Genomic DNA, 17,500 nt, shown 5'->3' with positions numbered 1-17,500 from the left:
AGTATTTTTATTATTATCATTATTATCATCATCATTATCATGATGATAACAATAAGGGTAATAATGATAATTATGATAATAATAATGATAATTATTATTATTATTATAATCATCACCATTATCATTGATATTAACATTATTACTATTACTATTATCATTATTATCACTATTATCATTATCATTATCAATAATGTTATCATTATCATTGCTATTATTATGTTAACAATAATGATAATTATTGTTATTATTACTATTATAATTTTTATTCTTAGTACTATTATTATCATTGTCATCATTATGACTACTATTATCATCACATCATTATTATCATCATTATCACTATCATAATTATTACCATTCTTTTCTCCTTTTTGTCTTCTCCTCCTCTTTCTTCTTCTTCATCTTCACCTCCCCCCCCCCCCCCCCCTCCTTCTCTGTGTCCCTGCCCACGCACCTGCTCGCTCTCTCTTGTTCTCTTGTCAACGTTCTGAACAAATACTCAAACGTTTCGGCGCCAGGATGCTGTTCTCTGTTGTTGTAAAACTCGATTTTCTTTAAGAATTTTCCAAGATTTTAAAATTGTCTGATTTTAAAATTGTCTGATTTTTTTTTTTCTTAATTTTTCTTTTTTTCTTGAGATCAGTATTTAAAAGGCTGAGAGGGGGAGCACCGGGAAAAAAAAAAGGGCGTCGAATTAAAAAAGGAAAAAAGATGTAAAGAGTATGAAAAGGGCAAAAAAAAAAGGGAAGCGTCTCAAAAAGGAAAAAACATTACTAAAAAAAAAGGCAAAGGGTAAAAAAACAAAGGTATCTTAAATAAGGGAGGTTCTGAGAAAAAAAGGTCAGGTGGACAAAAGGGAGAAAAAAAGGAGGACCCTGGTCCTCTTAGGCGTGAGTAAAAAAAAAAAAAAATCAATAGAAATAATGGGCAATGGAAGGGAGAGTCAATAAAATATAAAAACAGGAAAAAAGGAACAAAAAAAAAAAAAAAAACATGGTGAAAAAAAAAAAGGGTAGTGTCAAAAAAAAAAGGGGAGATAGCGGAAATGGGAGGAGTGCGGTCTAAAAACAAATAAAAATGGGACCAAAAAGGGAGCTGCAAGAAAAAAAAAAAAAAAAGGCAGGGGTAAAATACATAAAACAAAAATATAACTAAATGCAGAGGTTTCAGGAAGGGGGAGTTTATATGGCTAATAAAAGGAAAAAAAAAGATAAAAAATGTCGTCTGAGAGGAATATTAAGAAAAAAAAAAAGGTTAAAATATATGTAAAACAAGGGACGAAAAGGGGTAAAGGAAAGCGTAAGATAAGGGAAAAGAGAAATGGGGTAAAGGGTTTTAAACAGGAAAATGTGTTCTTGAAAGGTTGTTATGTGGAGAGAGGAGGGATTAAAAAAAAAAGGAAAAAAAAAAAGAAAAAAGGAAAAGGGATTAAAGGTCAGAAAATAAATAATGGGTAAAAACATGGAGAGGATAACGGAACGGAGGGGGTTACGGGGTATCTAAAAAAGAAAAAAAGGGAGAAAACAAGAAAAGGAATAAGGAATAAGTAATTAACTAAAAAAAAAAAAAAAGGCATAAAAGTGGCGAAAAATACGTGGGGAAAGGGGTAAAAAAAAAAACTCAAAGAGGAATAAAAAAGGCTTAAAAAATAGGGTCTTCGAGGCTAAATATAAAGGTGAGAAAGGGGAAAAAAAGGGGAAAAAAAAGGTGTGAAAGGGGCGGTTAATGGATCGAGAGGCGAGAAGTTCAAAAAAAACAAAAATAAAAACGGCCGTAAAAAAAATAAAAATAATGAAAAAAAGGGTTGAGACACAAGGAAAAAAAGGGATCTTTCAACAAAAGTAAAACATAAAAAAAAAATGTAAAAAAAAAAGTTGGGCAAAAAGGCTAAAAAAAGGTGAGGTAAAAAAAAAAAAAAATCAATGGAAAGGTTGGTAGCGATGGTGTAGAAAAAAAGGCGACCGAACTAAAAAAAGGGGAAAATGGTAATAAACAAGGTATATTAAAAAAAATAAAAAAAAAAGGTAAAATGGGGGAGAGTCGGAGGAACAAAAACAAAATAAACGGTTTCTGAGAGAGTGCAAAAAAAAAAAATAATAAAAAAACGGGACTGGACCGACCTAAAAAGACAAACGGGCAAAAAAACAGGCAAAAAAAAAAAAAAAAAAAAAGAGTAAAGGAGAAAAAAAAGGTAAACAAAAAAAAAGGCCAAAGGCAAAAAAAGAAAAAAAGGTGAAGGAAAAAAAAAAAGGGAAAAAGCAAAAAAAAAAAAAAAGGGTTAAAAAGGGATTTTCAAAAAAGGTGAACAAGGGCAAAAGCGTACGCGAGTCAAAAAAAAAAGTGGTAAAAAATAAAAAGGTAAAAGCGTAAAAAAAAAAAACACTAGTAAAAAAAAAAAAAATAAAAAAGCGCCTCGTGTGTAGAGATGCTTCAGAGGAGAAAATAAGGGGTAAAAAAAAAAGGAAATGAACAAAAGGGGGGTGCTGTTCTTTCAAAAAAAAATAAAAAGGTAATAACGAAAAAAAAAAAAAATAGGTTCGACGAAAAATAAACAAAAAAGGGCAAAAAAAAAAAAAAAAATAAATAAAACAATAAGGTGTTAACAAAAAAAGGGCGCACAAAAAAAAGAAAAAAAAAGCTAAGAAAAAGAAACAAAATGAAAAGGAAGGAAAAAAAAAAAAAAAAAAAAAAAAAGAAAGGAACGGTAAAAAAGAAAAAAAATGGTAAAGGCTTGGTAAAAAAGGTCATGGAAAAAAAATAAAAAAAAAAAATGGGGTAAGAAAAATAAAACAAAAAAAGGGCTTGAGATTGTTAAAAAAAAAGGTCTCGGATAAAAAAAAAAAAGGCGAAAAAGGGGGAAGGCGAAAAGGAGCGGCAAAAAAAGCGGAGAGAACAAAAACGGCTGGGGAAAAAGGAAAAAGGCAAAAAAAGGGAAAAAAAAAAAGGAAAAGGTTGGTCCAAAACAAGGAATAAGAAAAAAAACGGATAAGGGATAAAAGGTATTGATTCGAATAAAAAATGTAAAGGGTTTAGAATCGGCCAAAGCGGCAAAAGGGCACGGTGCTTAGTGAATGATCTAAAAAACAAGGCAAAAAATGGAGATTTGCGAAAAATAAAAAAAACGAAATAAACAAAAAAAAAAAAAAAACAAAAAATGGAACAAAAAAAAAAAAGGTAAATAGGGAAAAAAAAAATAAAAAAGGAAAAAAGGAGCGGGTTTGATAAAAAAAAAACAAAGGTAAAAAAATAAAGGTAATGGGAAATGGAAAAAAAAAAAAAAAAGGGAATAAAAAAAAAAAAAAAAAAGGGAACAAAAGGGGTGGAGCAAAAAAAAAGGGACTTAAAGGGACGATCTTTAAAAAAAGAAAAGGTAAAAAAAAAAAAAAAGGATAATAAACAAAAAAAAAAAAAAAAAAGGCAGGTAAAAACAAAAAAAGGTGAGACAAAAAAAGGGTTGGCTAAAAAAAAAAAAAAAACAAAAAGGGGTGTTAAGGAAAAACTAAAAAAAAAATAAAAAATAAAAAAAAAGAAGGAAAAAAAAAGGTGAGTTTACGTTAAAAAGAGGGTAAAAGAAGAAAAAAAAAAAAGGATTGATGAAGAGCAAAAAAAACAAAATAAACATAAAAAAAAAGGTGTAATGATAAAAAAAAAAAAAAAAAGCCTAGATGAACGGGAAAAAAAAGGAAAAACAACCAAAAAAAAAGGGAAAATGACAAAAAAAAAGCGTGTTATAATCAAGGTGTAAAAAAGGGAAAAAAAAGGGAAAAAAAGGGAAAAAAAAATAGGGCTTTGACGAGAGAGAGATTAGGTAAAAAGTGCAGAGATTAATAAAAAATTAAATATATAAAAAAAAAAAAAAATAAAAGGTGCTTTCTGAGTCTAAAAAAAAAACAAAAATAAAAAAAAAATGTAATATAACAAAAAAAATGGCAAAAATTAAGATGAAAAGAAGGGAACAGAAAAAAAAAAAAACGAAAATAAGGCTAGGGATCAAAGGGTTAAAAGGATATGGGAAGAAAAAAGGGCGACGGTGGAAAAATAAAAAAAGGGGGGTTGGATTTGACGACCCACATTGGTCGCGCTAAAAATGGAACGCAGGGTACCTTAAGGCAAGGGAGCGAAGGGAAAAAAGGGTAACTAAAAGGTGAGAGAAAAAGGGAAAAAAAAGGTAAAAAAAAAATGAAAATAAAGAACGAAAAAAAAAGGAAAAAGGAAAAAGGATGAGAAAGGTAAAAAAAAGGAAAAGGGATAATAAAAAAAAGGAAAAAAATACCTTAAAAAAAAAATGAAAAAGGTAAAACAAAAAGGGAATAAGGTCCTGACCAAAAAGGTAAAAGGGAGATACAAAAAAAAAACAGGAAAAAGAAACAAAAGGGAAAAAAAAATAAAAAAAAAAAAAAAAAAAAAGGGAAAAAAAACAAAGGTTGTGAAAACTGGCGGTTAATAAAAAAAAAAAAAAAACAAAAAAAATGCTCGCAAAGGGAAAACTGGAAAAAAAATATAAAAAAAAAAAGGAAGGGAGACAACCAGAGGAAAATAAGACCACACACAAAAAAAAAAAAAAAAAAACAAAATGGTAAAAATGGCAAAAAAAAATGAAAAAAAAAAACAGGACTCCTTTCTAGGCGTCGAAAATGCTGGGTATGGGTTAAAAAAAAAAAATGGAAAGGGGATGAGAGTTAGGAAAAAAAAATAAAAAAAAACAAAAGGTGAAAATATAAAAAAAGGATTGAAAAAAGGTGGTGTTAGAGGGAAAACAAAAGGGGGGTAAAAAAAGGAAAATAAAAAAATAAAAAAATCAAAAAAATATAAAAAATAAAGGATAAAAAAAAAAAAAATGTTAAAAGGAAAAGGCGAAGGCCTTATAAAGAAAGTGGTTCAGGGAAAAAAATGAAAATGGAAGATAATAAATAAAATGGGTAATAAAAAAAAAACGGCCAAAGGGGAACGCAAATGCGAGGGGATGCTCAGTATGAAAAAGGGATGCAAAATGACCCTGTAAGGGAGTAAGGTTAAAAAGTAAAAAAAAATAAAAAAATAAAATAATGTGCATAAAGTGTAAAAAAGCGCGCTTGGGAATGAGGAAAGGGTAGGGGAGACAAAATGTTGGAAAAAATAAAATAAAAAAAAAACTAACAACAAAATGTTTTGATTTTGTTGAAAAAATGGGTAAAAAAGGAATCAAAAAAAAAAAAAAAAAAAGGGTGAGAGAAAAAAGGAAAAAAAATACAAAATAAAAAAAAAAAAAAAGGGAGATTTTAAAAATAAAAAAGTAAATAAAAAACCATAAAAATAAAATGCGGTAGCAAAAAATAAAAAAAAAAATAAAAATAAATTAAAAAAATAAAAATAAATAATGAGACTAAAAGGGGCGCAAAAAAAATAAAAAAGTGTAAAGGGGAAAATAGTTAAAGTTGGCAAAAAAAGCGACAAACGGTCTAAAAAAAGGGTATGAAGAAGAGATGCTGTAACAAACCGGTTATCGACAAAGACAACGAAAAGGGAGAGAAAAAAAGGATATAAAAAAAATGGGAACTAAACAGGGAAAAAAAAAATAAAAAAGGTGAAAAAAAAAAAATAAAAAAAAAGGGGGGAAGAAAAAAAAATAAAAAAAAATGTAGCGATAAAGGCAGTAAAAAAAAAGAAAAAAACAAAAAAAAATAATAAAAAATTTGGGGGAAAAAAAAAGGGAAAAGGGATAGGCTGATCAAAAAAAAAGGTGGCTGAAAATAAAACAAAGGGATTGAGCAGGGAGGAAAAGGGAAAAAAAACTAAAAAAAAGGGTGGATGTAAAAAGGTTAGGAAGGTGGAAAAAAACGGGAAAAATAAAAAAAAAATTGGCCGGAGGTAAAAAAAAAGAAACATAAAAAATAAAATTCAAATAAAAAAAAAAAAACAAAAAAAATAAAAATAAACGGTGACTTAAAAGTGGAGGAGTGGGGGTAAAAAAGCGGTAATAAAAGGAATGGAAAGAAATAATATAAATAAGGAAAAATCAAAAAATGGGAAAAAAAGGGAAAATAAAAAAAGGTATAAAACGGATCTTTATTAAAAAAGAGTAACAAAGGTTATCAATGGTGAAAAAAAAAAAAAAAAAAAAAAGGTAAAAGCGGATAAAGTGAAAATGGTTAAAAAAAGGGGAGATAAAAAAAGTTCTAAAAAAATGGGTATCAAACAAAAAAATAAAAAAAGGTTAAGGATTCGCTTTAAAAAAAAAGTGGATGGTAAAAAAAAAAAAAAAAAAGGTGGTGAGTGGTAACAATGGATTGGCAGGCGCGAGGAAACAAAAAAAAAAAAAGCGAAAAATAAAAAATAAAAAAATAAAAAATGCGAGTAAAAAAAAAAAAGGGGTGTCGTAAAGAAAAAAAAAAAAAAATAAAAAAAGGAAAAAGGCTGTCAAAATAAAAAAAAAAAAAAAAAAAAAAAAAAAAAAAACAAAGAAAAAAAAAATAACAAAAAACAAAAAAAAAACAAAAAAAAAAAAAAAAAAGAAAAAAAAAAAAAAAAGGGTTAAAAAAAAAAAAAAAAGCAAAAATAAAAGGAGGCAGCACCAAAAACAATAAAAAAAAATAGGGCTGGGCATAAGGGAGCAAAAAACAAAACAAATACGGGCAGATTGATCTTAAAAAAAAACAAGGGAAGGAACAAAAAAAAAAAAAAAGGAGAAAAAAAAAAACGGGAGAGAAAAAAAAAAGGGTAAAAATGACAAAAAAGCGGTAGGCGAGCGCGAAAGAAAAAGGAACAAAAAAAAAAAGAGAAAGGAAATAAAAAAAGGTAAAAAAAACAAAAAAAGGTGGTGGATAAAGGTGATAAAGGGCGAGCTATGAAAATAAAAAAAAAAAAAAAAAAAAAAAAAAAAAAAAGGGAGATAGGCCCAAAAAAGGGAAATCGGTATAGGGCAAAAAAAGAATAAAAAAAAAAGGGGATATGGTTCAAAACAGGAGTAAAGAAAAATCAAATGCGGAGAGGTTACTAAAAAAAAATCACAACAAAAGAAAAAAGGCCGAGAGAGGCTGAGGCGTTAAAAAAATGGTACAAAAGGTAAAAAAAAAAAATATAAATAAAAGGAGAAAAACAAAAAACGGACTTCATTTAAAAAAAATGATAAAAGGGGTAAAAAAAAAGAAAAGAAAGGTAAAAAAAGGTGAGGGAAAAAAAAAAAAAAGGGATATAAAAAAAAGGTGGAAAAAAAAAAATAAAAATGTATGTTTTAAAAAAAAAAAAACCTAGGTTCCTAAAAAATCGGTCCCCAGTGAAAACGTGTCTAAAATGGACGAGACGACAAAAAAAAAAGGATAAAAGGCTGCTCGGTTAAAGAAAAAGGGAAAGGTATGTGGCAAAAAAATAAGGAGAAAAAAATAAAAAAAAAAAAAGCAAAGGAAAAAAAATGGGTTGTAGAGTGGTGGAGAGAGTATATTTGGGATGTCAAAAAATAGGTAACAAACAGGGTTGAAAAAAAAAGAAAAAAAGGTAAAAAAAAAGAAATGGGAAAAAACGGGTCAAAATCAAAAAAAGGGGAGTAAAAAAAAACAAGGAGGAAAAAAAAAAAAAAAAAAAAAACAATGTGAAAAAAATAAAAATAAAAAAAAAAGTAGTGGTAACAAAAAGGTAGGAAAAAAAATAAAAAAAAGGTAACTTAAAAAAAAAAAGGGTTGAGGTACGGTTTATAAAAAGCAAAAAGGGTTTCAAACGGTAAAAAAGGCTTAGAGAAATAAAAGAAAAAAAAAAAAAGGTGAAAAAGAAATAAAGAATAAATTAAAAATAATAACCAAAAAATGGGCTTCGACAAAAAAGGCGCGAGTAATTTCGATCAGCAGAAAATAAAGGTTAAAAAGAACAGGAAGGTGAATGGGGTGCAAAAAAAAAGAAAAAAAAAAAAAATATGGGAGACGCAAAAAAACAAAAAAAAAAGGTCTCCGTAAAGAAGAGAGGGAGAGAAAAAGGTCAATAAGTAATCAAAATAAAAAAAGATAAAACAAAATGGAAAAACATAGGTAAAAAAAGGAATTAATAAAAAAAAAAAAAAACAAAAAAAAAAACAAAAAGGGAAGAAGGACAGGAAAAAAAAAAAAAAAAAAAAACATAAAAAAAAAAAAAAAAATGTGGGTAATAAGGGTAAAAAAAAAAAATAAAAAGGTCAAAAAAATACAAGGTGGCTAAAAAAAAGGGCAAAAAAAAAAAAGGTGTCATGAAAAAAAAGGTTTCTCGAACAAGAAAAAAAAGTGTAAAAAAAAGGTGAAGGTGGGTCATATCGAAAAAGGAAAAAGGTCTCCAAAAAAAGGAAAAAAAGGGTTCTAAAAAAAAAAAAAAAAAAAGGAAAAAAAACAGGGATAGAAGGGAAAAACAAAGGGTGAGCAAACTTAAAAAAAAAAAAGGAAATGGAGATTATATTCCAAAAAAAGGCTGAAAAAAAAAGGGAAAAAGTGCAAAAAAAAAAAAAAAAAAAAAAAAAAAAAAGGTAAAGGGAGTAAATAAAAGTTTCTATAAAAAAAATACAAAACAAAATGTGAAAATAAAAAGGTAAAAAAGGGTGAAAAAAAAAAAAAAGGTGAGCTCCCTTCTAGTTTTTTTTCTTTGTTGGTTATGAAGGGAAAAATAAAAAGGGTTAGGTGAAACGGGTTTAAGGTGCCAAACAAAAAGGGAAACTAAAAAAATAAAAAAAAAAAAAAAAAAAAAAAATAGGTTTGAAAAATGAAAATAGGTGACAAGGTATGTGTGGTTTCTAAAAAGGCGATGATAGGGTTCAAAAAAAAAAAAGGAAAAAAGGTATAACGGGAAAAAAAAAAAAGGGTTAAAAGGGATTAATATGCGAGGGTCACAAGGGCAAAAAACGGGTTATGAAAAAATGGATAAATGTAAAAAATAAAAAAAAGGTGAGATTTAAACGGTTAAAGCGTTTGAAAGGGAATAAAAAAAAGGGCTGTGTGGAGAAAAGGTACAAAAAAAAAAAAAGGGTGTCAAAAGAGGAAAGGGGAGAGTAGTCCAAAAAAAAAAAAAAAGGTTAAAAGGGAAAGGGTTTTGAGAAAATATGGAGAAAAAAAAGTGTTGTGAAAAAAAAAAAAAAAAAAAAAAAAGGGTACAAAGGCTCGAGTAAAAAAAAAAAGGAGCCTTGAAAAAAAAAATAAAAAAAAAAAAGGTAAGGGCCAAAAAAAGGGGGAAAAACAAAAGGGAAAAAAAAAAAAAAAAAAATTAAGAATATGGGGGGAAAAAAGGTGGTAAAATCAAAAGAGGAAAGGACGGGCAATGTAAAAAAAATCAAAAATTGGAGAGAGTTCGTTAAAGGGTTGATAGAAGAAAAAAAAGTGGAAAAAAAAGGGAGGAGCCAAAACTGGGAGACAAAAAAGGTTTGGTGTGATTAAATGAAAAAAAGCTAAAAAAAAAAAGGGGAAGGGCTTTACGGTGGAATATAAGGGTAAAGAGCCAATAAACAAATGGTAAGGTCCGTTGTCCTTGGTAAAGGCGGTGGCAAAAACGGTCAAAAATGGAAGCTAAAAAAATGGTAAAGGGAGAAAAAAAAAAAGGAAATAAGGGTAACAAAAAGGATGGGATACAAAAAGGTCGAAGAGTAAAAATAAGAAAAAAGAGAAAAAGAAAAAAAGAAAAAAAAAAAGGATAATAAAGGCAAAAGAAAAAAAAAAAAAAAAAAAAAAGGGACGAGAAAAAAAAAGGTTAAGTAAAAGGGTTTGAGAAGGGATGAAAAAAAAATGTTGAAGGGGAGAGTTTAATGTGGTGGGAAAAAGGTGAAAAAAAAAAAAAAAAAAAAAGTGTGCAAATAAAAACATACAGAGCGCAAAGGGTGAGAGGAAAAAAAAAAAAATAAAAAAAATGCTTGGATAAAATTAAAAGGGAGAGGTCCAAAACAAAAAAAAAAAAAAAAACGAAAAAAGGGGAAAAGGCTAAAGGCGTTCAAAAAAAAAAAAAAAAAAAAAAAAAGGCAAATATAAAAAAAAAAAAAGGTATAAAAAAAAATGCAGTAAGGCCGAGAAAAGAGGATAGGTTGAAAAAAAAAAAAAAAGGTATGCGGCGAGAGAGGAATTGTTATCACTTTAACAAAAAAGGGGAAAAAAAATACAAATAAAAAAGAAAAATAAATATGGAAAATAGGGACAAAAGGTTAGAAAAAAAAAAGGAGTGCTTAAAACAAAAAAGAAAAAAAGTGGAGTTGATGATAGGGAAAAAAAGGGATCTAAGAAAAAGGGACAAAAGAAAATGGGTAAAACGGAAAAAAGTAGGGGAATAAAAAAAAAAAAAAAAAAAAAACAAAAGGAAAGGGTTAAAAAACAAAAAAAAAAAAAAACAGGGCTCGCAAAAGGTCTAAAAAAAAAACAAAAATATAATAAAAAGGGGTGTAAATGGGGGAAAATGGCATTAAAAAAAAAAAAAAAAAAAAAATAAAAAAAAAAAACAAAACCAAAAAAAAAACAAAAAAAATGGGGGGCGCGGCAGGAAGCCAGTTTGAGTAAAAAAAAAAGGAACAAAGGACTGAAAAAAAAAAAAATAAAAGGCGATTAAGGAAATATAAAAGGGTAATAAAAAAAAAAAAAAAAAAAAAGTGAAAAAAAAAAAAAAAAAAAAAAAGGGGTGAGAGTAAAAAGAAATAGAAAAAGGGTTAAATAAATAATGTATTCTGCGGGAAAGGGAAAAGGTAAAAAAAAATAGGGGCACAAAGGGTGATAAAAAGGTAAAAAAGAAGGTGGAGGTGGGATATAAAAAAAAAAAAAGAAAAAAAAGGCCACAGAATAAAAATGGAAAAAAAAAAGGGAATAGGTAAAAAAAAAGGAAAAAAAAAAAAAAAAGGCACGATAACAAAAAAAAATGCGAAAATGGAGTCTGGCTTAAGGGTATCTGTTAAATGAAAAAAATGGTTAAAAAATGGATATAGGTGTTAAAAAACTGAAAAAAAGGTTAAAAAAAAAAAAAATAAGGGGGAGGTGTCTAAATAGGTAGGAGTCCCAAGGGAAAATGGAGGAAATTAAATGCCTCTCGAAAAAATAAAAACGAAAAAAAAAATAAAAAAAAAAAACAAAAAAGGAAAAAATAGGCCCCTCAAATAAAAAAAAAAAAATAGTAAAGGGTTTGAGTAAAAATATGGGCAATAAAGTGTCCGTGATGTACAAAAAAAAAAACAGCTAAAGGGTCGAGAGAAAAAAAAAGAAAAAAAAAAAAAAATAAAGGGAAAAAAGGAAGGGAAAAAGAAAGGGAAAAAAGAAAAAAAAAAAGGGCGCTTTAAAAAAAGGTTTTAAGGAACAAGTGGTGAGAAAAGGCGGGTGCTCAAAGGTAGGGACTTAAAAGGACTTGGGAAACAAGGGCAAAAGGGAGAGGCTCTTTAATGAGGCGTAAAAAAAAAAAATAAGGTACCATTAAAAAACAAAAAAAAAAAAAAAAAAAACGAAATACGGTGAAAAACAAGGGTCTAAATAAAAGGGGAAAGGAATTAAAAAAAAAAAAATTGTTGAAATAGGAACGAGTTTGATAAAAAGAAAAAAAAGGATACTAAGTACGTGGCGAGCTAAGAATAAAAGGGAGGAGAAGGGAAAAAAAAAAGGGGAGATCAAAAAAAAAAAAAAAACAGAGAAGGGAACAAAAAAAAAAAAAAAAAAAAAAAAAAAAAAAAAAAAGGGTGATGGGAAGGGGAACTGAAAAAATGCATGAAATTGATTTTTAAAAAAAAAAAAAAAAAAAAAAAAAGATGGCGAGATTTCTAAAAGGGTTATAAAAATGGTGATAAAAAAAAAACAAATGTCAAAAAAAAAAGGGGTTGCAAAACAGGGAGAGAAAACAAGGGAGATAAAAAAAAAAAAAAAAAAAAAAAATAAAAAAAAAAAAAAAAAACAAGGCCAAAAAGGGATATAGGTGTGAAAACAAAAAAAAGGGTAGTAAAAATAAAAAGGGCTACAGGCAAAAAAATTTAAAAGGCATGAAAAGAGCTAAAAAATAGAGGAGTCTAACAAAAATGCAGACAAAAAAAAAAAAAAAATAAAATAAAAATTAAATAAAGAAAAGTGAAAGGAGGAAAAAAAAAAAAAAAAGAGGATTCTAAAGGGGAAAAAAAAAAAAAAAAAGAAAAAAAGTGGCCAAAAAAAAAACGAAAAGGGAAAAAAAAAGAATGGAGTTGAGGCTCCGGTAATAAAAAAAAAAAAAAGGGGCGGACAAAAAAGGCGACAAAAAACAAAAAAACAAAACAATAAAATTAAAAAAATGGAAGGGTTCTTTAAGGTTAAAAAAGGGGAAAAATAAAAAAAGGTTAATAAGGCAAAATAAAAAAAGGGTTCAAAAAAAAATTGGCGTAGAAAAAAAAATAATAAGGGTAAAACAAGGTCCGACTGTAAAAGAAAAAAAAAAGAAAAGATAAAAAGAAAATAAGGTCAAGGCCCAGTGAAAAAAGGTAAAGGTCTTAAGGTAAAAAAACAGAGGGTGTTAAAAAAAAAAAAATATAATAGAGGAGAGACTTATAAATGTGGGTCGAAAAGGTAAAAAAAAAAAAAATCGAAAAAAGTGGTCCCATGAAAAAAAACAAAATAAATGTTAAAGTGATAACCTAAAAGGCCAAAAAAAAGGCCCAACAAAAAAAAAAAAAAAAGCGCCAAAATAGGGGAAGGGTAAAAGGAAAACGGACAAAAAAAAAAAAAAAAAAAACGGGGGAGAGTAAAAAAAAGGGAAAAGGGAAAAAAGGGGAAAAAAAAAGGGAGATTAAAAGGTAAGAAAAAAGGCAGGAAAAAGGGTTAGAAAGGAAAAACAAAAAAAAAAACAAGGGAATAAAATAAAAATAAACTAAGGCGAAGGAAAAGGGTAAAAATAAAAAAACAAAAAGGAAAAGTAACAAAAAAAACAAAAAAAAGGAAAAAAAAACAAAAAAAAATAAAAAAAAAAAAAAAAAAAAAAAAGCGATTTTGGAGAAACAACAAAAGGAAAATAAAAAAAAGAAAAAAATGAAAAAAAGAAACGAAAAAAATAAGAAAAAAAAAAATAAAACAATGTAAAAAAGGGAGATGAAAAGGCAGGTTTATAAAACAAAAGCGAATCAGGTAAAAAAAAAAAATAAAGATAAAAAAAAAAAAAAAAAAGGTACGGGAAAATGGCGAAAAGGGGAGTGAAAAAGCGATAAAGAATTAAAAAAAAAAAACAAGCAAAAAAGAAAACAAAAACAATTTACCAAAAAATGCGAACAAAAAGGCGTAAAAAAAAAAAAAATTAAAAAAAAAAAAAAGTGTCGAAAAAAAAAAAAAAAATAAAAATGCCTGAAAATGCGGAAAAATGGGAGTTCAATAAAGTAAAAAAAAGGTAAAAAAAAAAGTCGAAAAAAAAGGGAGATAAGGGCAAAGTGTAAATGGGAAAATAGGGGAGAAAAAACACGGAGGTAAAAAAAAAAAAAAGCGCGAACGGTCTTAAAGGTAATAAATAAAAAACAAAAATGTGAAATAAAAAAAAAAATCAAAGGGGACGACGGAAAAAAAAAAAAAAAAAAATCAAAAGGGAAAAAAAACGGGAAAACAAATAAAAAAATAAATAAAAAATAGAAATGGTAAAAAGGTGGAAAAAGTGTCGAAGGAAAAAGGTTTTGCACGAAAAAAGGCGAAAAAAGGATAAAGGTAAGGAAAAGGGGGAAAGGAAAAAAAGGTGATTAGTTAGAATGAAAAAAAGGGAAAAAAAAAAAAAGGTAAATGTTAGGTGAAAAAGGGACCGGGACATAAAGGCGAGAAAAAAAGGGCCTAAAAAAGGGAAGTAAAGTGGATGAGAAAAGGACAGTAAAAACGGGTAAAACAAAAAGGTGAGTGATTAATGGATGTTAAAAAGGTGGAGTATTAAATAAAAGCGAACGAGTGAAAATGGTTAAAAGGTAAATAAAAAAGAAAAAAAATAAATAAAGGGAAAAAAAAAAAAGTGGATGAGACCTATCTGTTAGGGAGAGTTGTAAAAAAAAAAAAGGTGTAAAATAAAGGTTCAGGTGAAAAAAAAAAAAAAAAAAAAAAAATAAAAAAACAAAGGGGTGGGTCGAGAAAAGAAAAAAAGGGTTAAAAAAAAAGGGTAAAAAAAGAAATAAAAAAAATTAAAGAAGAAATTGTAAAAAGTGAAAAGGGCATAAAAAAAAAAAAAAAAGACCTAAAAAAAAAAAAAAAAAGATGGAAGAAGGTTATATGTGTGGTAAAAAGGGTAAAAAAAAAAAAAAGGGAGTCGTAAAAAAAGAAAAAAAAAAAGAAAATTAAAAAAAAATGGGAGAAGGTTTCCGCGATAATGAAAAAAAAAAAAAAAAAAAAAATATAAAAGGGGGTAAAAAAAGAAAAAAAAAAAAAATAAAGAAGAAAAATAAAAAAACAAAAAAAAGGAAAACAAGGCAAGAAAAAAACAGAAACGAAGAAAAGAGGTAAAAAGGTCAGGGACAATATGAAAAAAAAAAGAAAGAAAAAAAAGGTGATAAATAAAAAAAAATGGTCATAATAATTGGGGTGAGATAAAATAGGGAGTGTAAAAAAAAAAAAAAAAGGAAAGGAAAGGCTCGAAAAGGAAAGGGAGTCAAAACAAAAAAAAAGGGACGATAAAAAAAGGTAAAGGAAGAAAAAAGGAGGCGAAAAAAAACAGGGAAACAAAAAAAAAAAAAAAAGGTGATAAAAATGGTAAACAAAAAAATAACAAAAAAGGGTAAAAAAAAGGAATAAAAAAAAAAAGGGAAAAAGAAAAAAAAATAGGAAAAAGGCATAAAAAAAAGGCGGACGTAAAATAAGAAAAAAAAAAAAGTGGATGTAAGGGCAAAAAAAAAAAAAAAAAAAAGCGGTTGATAAGAAAAAAAATGGTAAAAAGGTTAAAAGGAAAGTTAAAAAATGGCTAAAAAACAAAAAAAAAGGAAAAAACAGGTTAGGAAAAAAAAAAAAAAAACACTACAAAAAAAAAAAAAATGGCTAAAAAGAGTAAAAAATACAAAAAAAAGGAGGGGGAAATGGTTTTATATAAAAAGGAGGTAAAAAATGGTAAAAAAAATAAAAAGTGAAAAAAAAAAGTAAAAGGGAGAAATAAAAAAAAAAAAAAATGTGGAAAAAGGAAAAAATGGTTATAAAAGGGAAAAAGGGACCTGTGTAAGGGAAAACAAACAAAAAAAAAAGGTAAAATAAAAAAAAAAAAGGAAAAATAAAAAAGGGAGACGAAAAAAAAAAAATAAAATGAAAAAAAAAAAATGTGGAGGGGCTAAAAAAAAAAAAGGGAGTTTCAACAAAAAAAAAGGATGGTGTTTGAAAAAAATAAATAAACAAAAAATAAAAAATTAAAAAATAAAAAAAAAGAAAAAAAAAAAAAGGGTGAAAAAAAGGAGGCTAAAAAAAAGGCGGTGGAAATGCAAAAAAAAAAGTCTGAAAGGGAAAAAACCAAAAGAAAAAAAAAAAAAAGGGAGGTAAAAAAAAAAAAAAGGCCAAATTAAAAAAAAAATAAAAAAAATATAGGTAGAGTAAAAAAAATAAAACATGAAGGAACAAAGGGCGACGAGAGGAAAAAAAAGGAAGAAAAAAAGGGAGTGAAAATAAAGGGAGTGAAAAAAAAAAGGGAAAACAAAAAACGGCTCTTACGGAAAGAAGGACAAAAAAAAAAAAAAAGGGGCGAACGAGAGGTTATAAAAGAAAATAACAACTAAAAAATGAAAAATTAAAAAAAAAAAAATGGCGAGCATAGGTCTGAAAAAAAAAAAAAAAAGGGCGGGTGCGTGAAAGGGCAAAAAAGGGGGGTATAGAAAAAAATAAAAAAGCGGGTTTAAGGTCGAAAAATAAAAATAATAAAAAAAGGGTTGTCAAACAAAAAAAAAAAAGAAAAAAAAGGTGAAAAAAAAAGCTAAGGAATAAAAAAAAAAAAAATAGCTGTAAGGAAAAAGAAAAAAAAAAAAAAAAAAAAAAAAAGGGGGAAATTAAATAAAAAAAAATGGAAAATAATAGAAGGTCTTTGGTAAAAAAAAAGGTAAGGAAAGGGTCGTAAAGGTTCTTAAAAAAAAAAAAAAGGGCGTATGGGCGGTAGCGGTGAAAAAAAATAGGTAACAAATGTAAGGGGTGAGACAAAAAAACAAAAAAAAAGGTCCCGAAAAAAAAATAAAATGAAAAAAGGGAGATAATAAAAAGAATGTTGAGAGATAAAAAAATACGGAAGGGTGAGATGTAAAAGGCAACAAAAAATGTGAGAGGAAAAAGAAAAAAAAAAAAAAAAAAAACGAGGTAGAAAAAAAAAGGTGACTAAAAAAGGCAGGGCTGAAAGGGATAAGGGGGAGTTAGGGTGGATAAAAAAAAAAGGGAGATTAAAGGTGGCTTGAGTAACAAAAAAAAAATGGGTAAAAAAAAAAGGGATAAAAAGGTTTTTGTAAAGGGACGAGAGTCGTTGATTCACAAAATAAAAGAACAAAAAGGAGCAACAAAAACAAAAAAAAAAAAAAAAAAAAATGTTACTCTTCCAAAAAAAAAGGAAAAACTAGAAAAAAAAAAATAAAAGGAAAGGGAAAAAAAAGTAAAACGGACGAGAAAAAAAAACAAATAAGGTTTGGATGAAAAAAGGGTACAAAGTAAAAAAAAAAAAAAAAAAAGGCCAAAGGTAAGCGTAAGGCTGTCAAAAAAAAAAAAAAAAGGAAGGCGACATAAAACATAACAAAAAATAATAAAAAAGGTTGGGGAAAGAAGGGAGTAAATAAATGTTAAGGAAAGGTAAAGGTCGGTAAGTGTTAAACAAAGGGAGAGAGTTGGGATGGCGAGAGAGGGGGAAGGGAGAGAGTGGGGGTTAAGGTGGAGGAGGGGGGCAGGGGAGGTGATAGAGAGGGGGGGATGGGAGGTAGGTAAGGGGGGAAGGAGGGGAAGGAGACAAGAAGAAGACCTGTGAGAAGGGGAGGAGGAGAGGAAAAAGGGAGAAGGAGAATGGGGAATTGGGGAAAAAAATAGAGGAAGGAAGGGAAGAAAGAAAGAAAGAAAGGAAGGACGAAGGATGAGAGGCGAGACGGTGAAAGGGGTAGTGACGGCTACGGATGGGAGGAGAGGGTGGATGGGGGAGTGAGGGAGGAAGGGAGGGAGGGTGGAGGGGAGGGATAGGAGGGAGATGGAGGAGGGAGAGAGGGAGGGAGGGAGGGATGAGAAGAAGAAGGAGGGGAGGGGGGGAAGGAGACGTCTTATGAGCCATTACTGCAACACCTGTAGAGAGGCTGAGTCAGCATCTTCTGTTCATCTCCCGCTTTCTTGAGATTTTAGGGCCTTCGTTTTCCCTCTTTGGGGAGGGGGTGGAAAGGGGGAGGGGGGGGGGGGGGGGCTCCGGTGGCTGTATACCTTCACATATACACAACAACACACACAGATATTTATATGTGGATATATATATGTATATATATATATATATATATATATATATATATATATACATACACACACACACACACACACACACACACACACACACACACACACATATATATATATATATATATATATATATATATATATATATATATATATAATATATATATAGTTTTTGCATTGTGGGTTTTTCTACCATA

Source organism: Penaeus chinensis, chromosome 21 (assembly GCF_019202785.1).
Source record: "Penaeus chinensis breed Huanghai No. 1 chromosome 21, ASM1920278v2, whole genome shotgun sequence".
Classification (NCBI taxonomy): domain Eukaryota; kingdom Metazoa; phylum Arthropoda; class Malacostraca; order Decapoda; family Penaeidae; genus Penaeus; species Penaeus chinensis.
Note: the sequence above shows the minus strand (reverse complement) of the source record.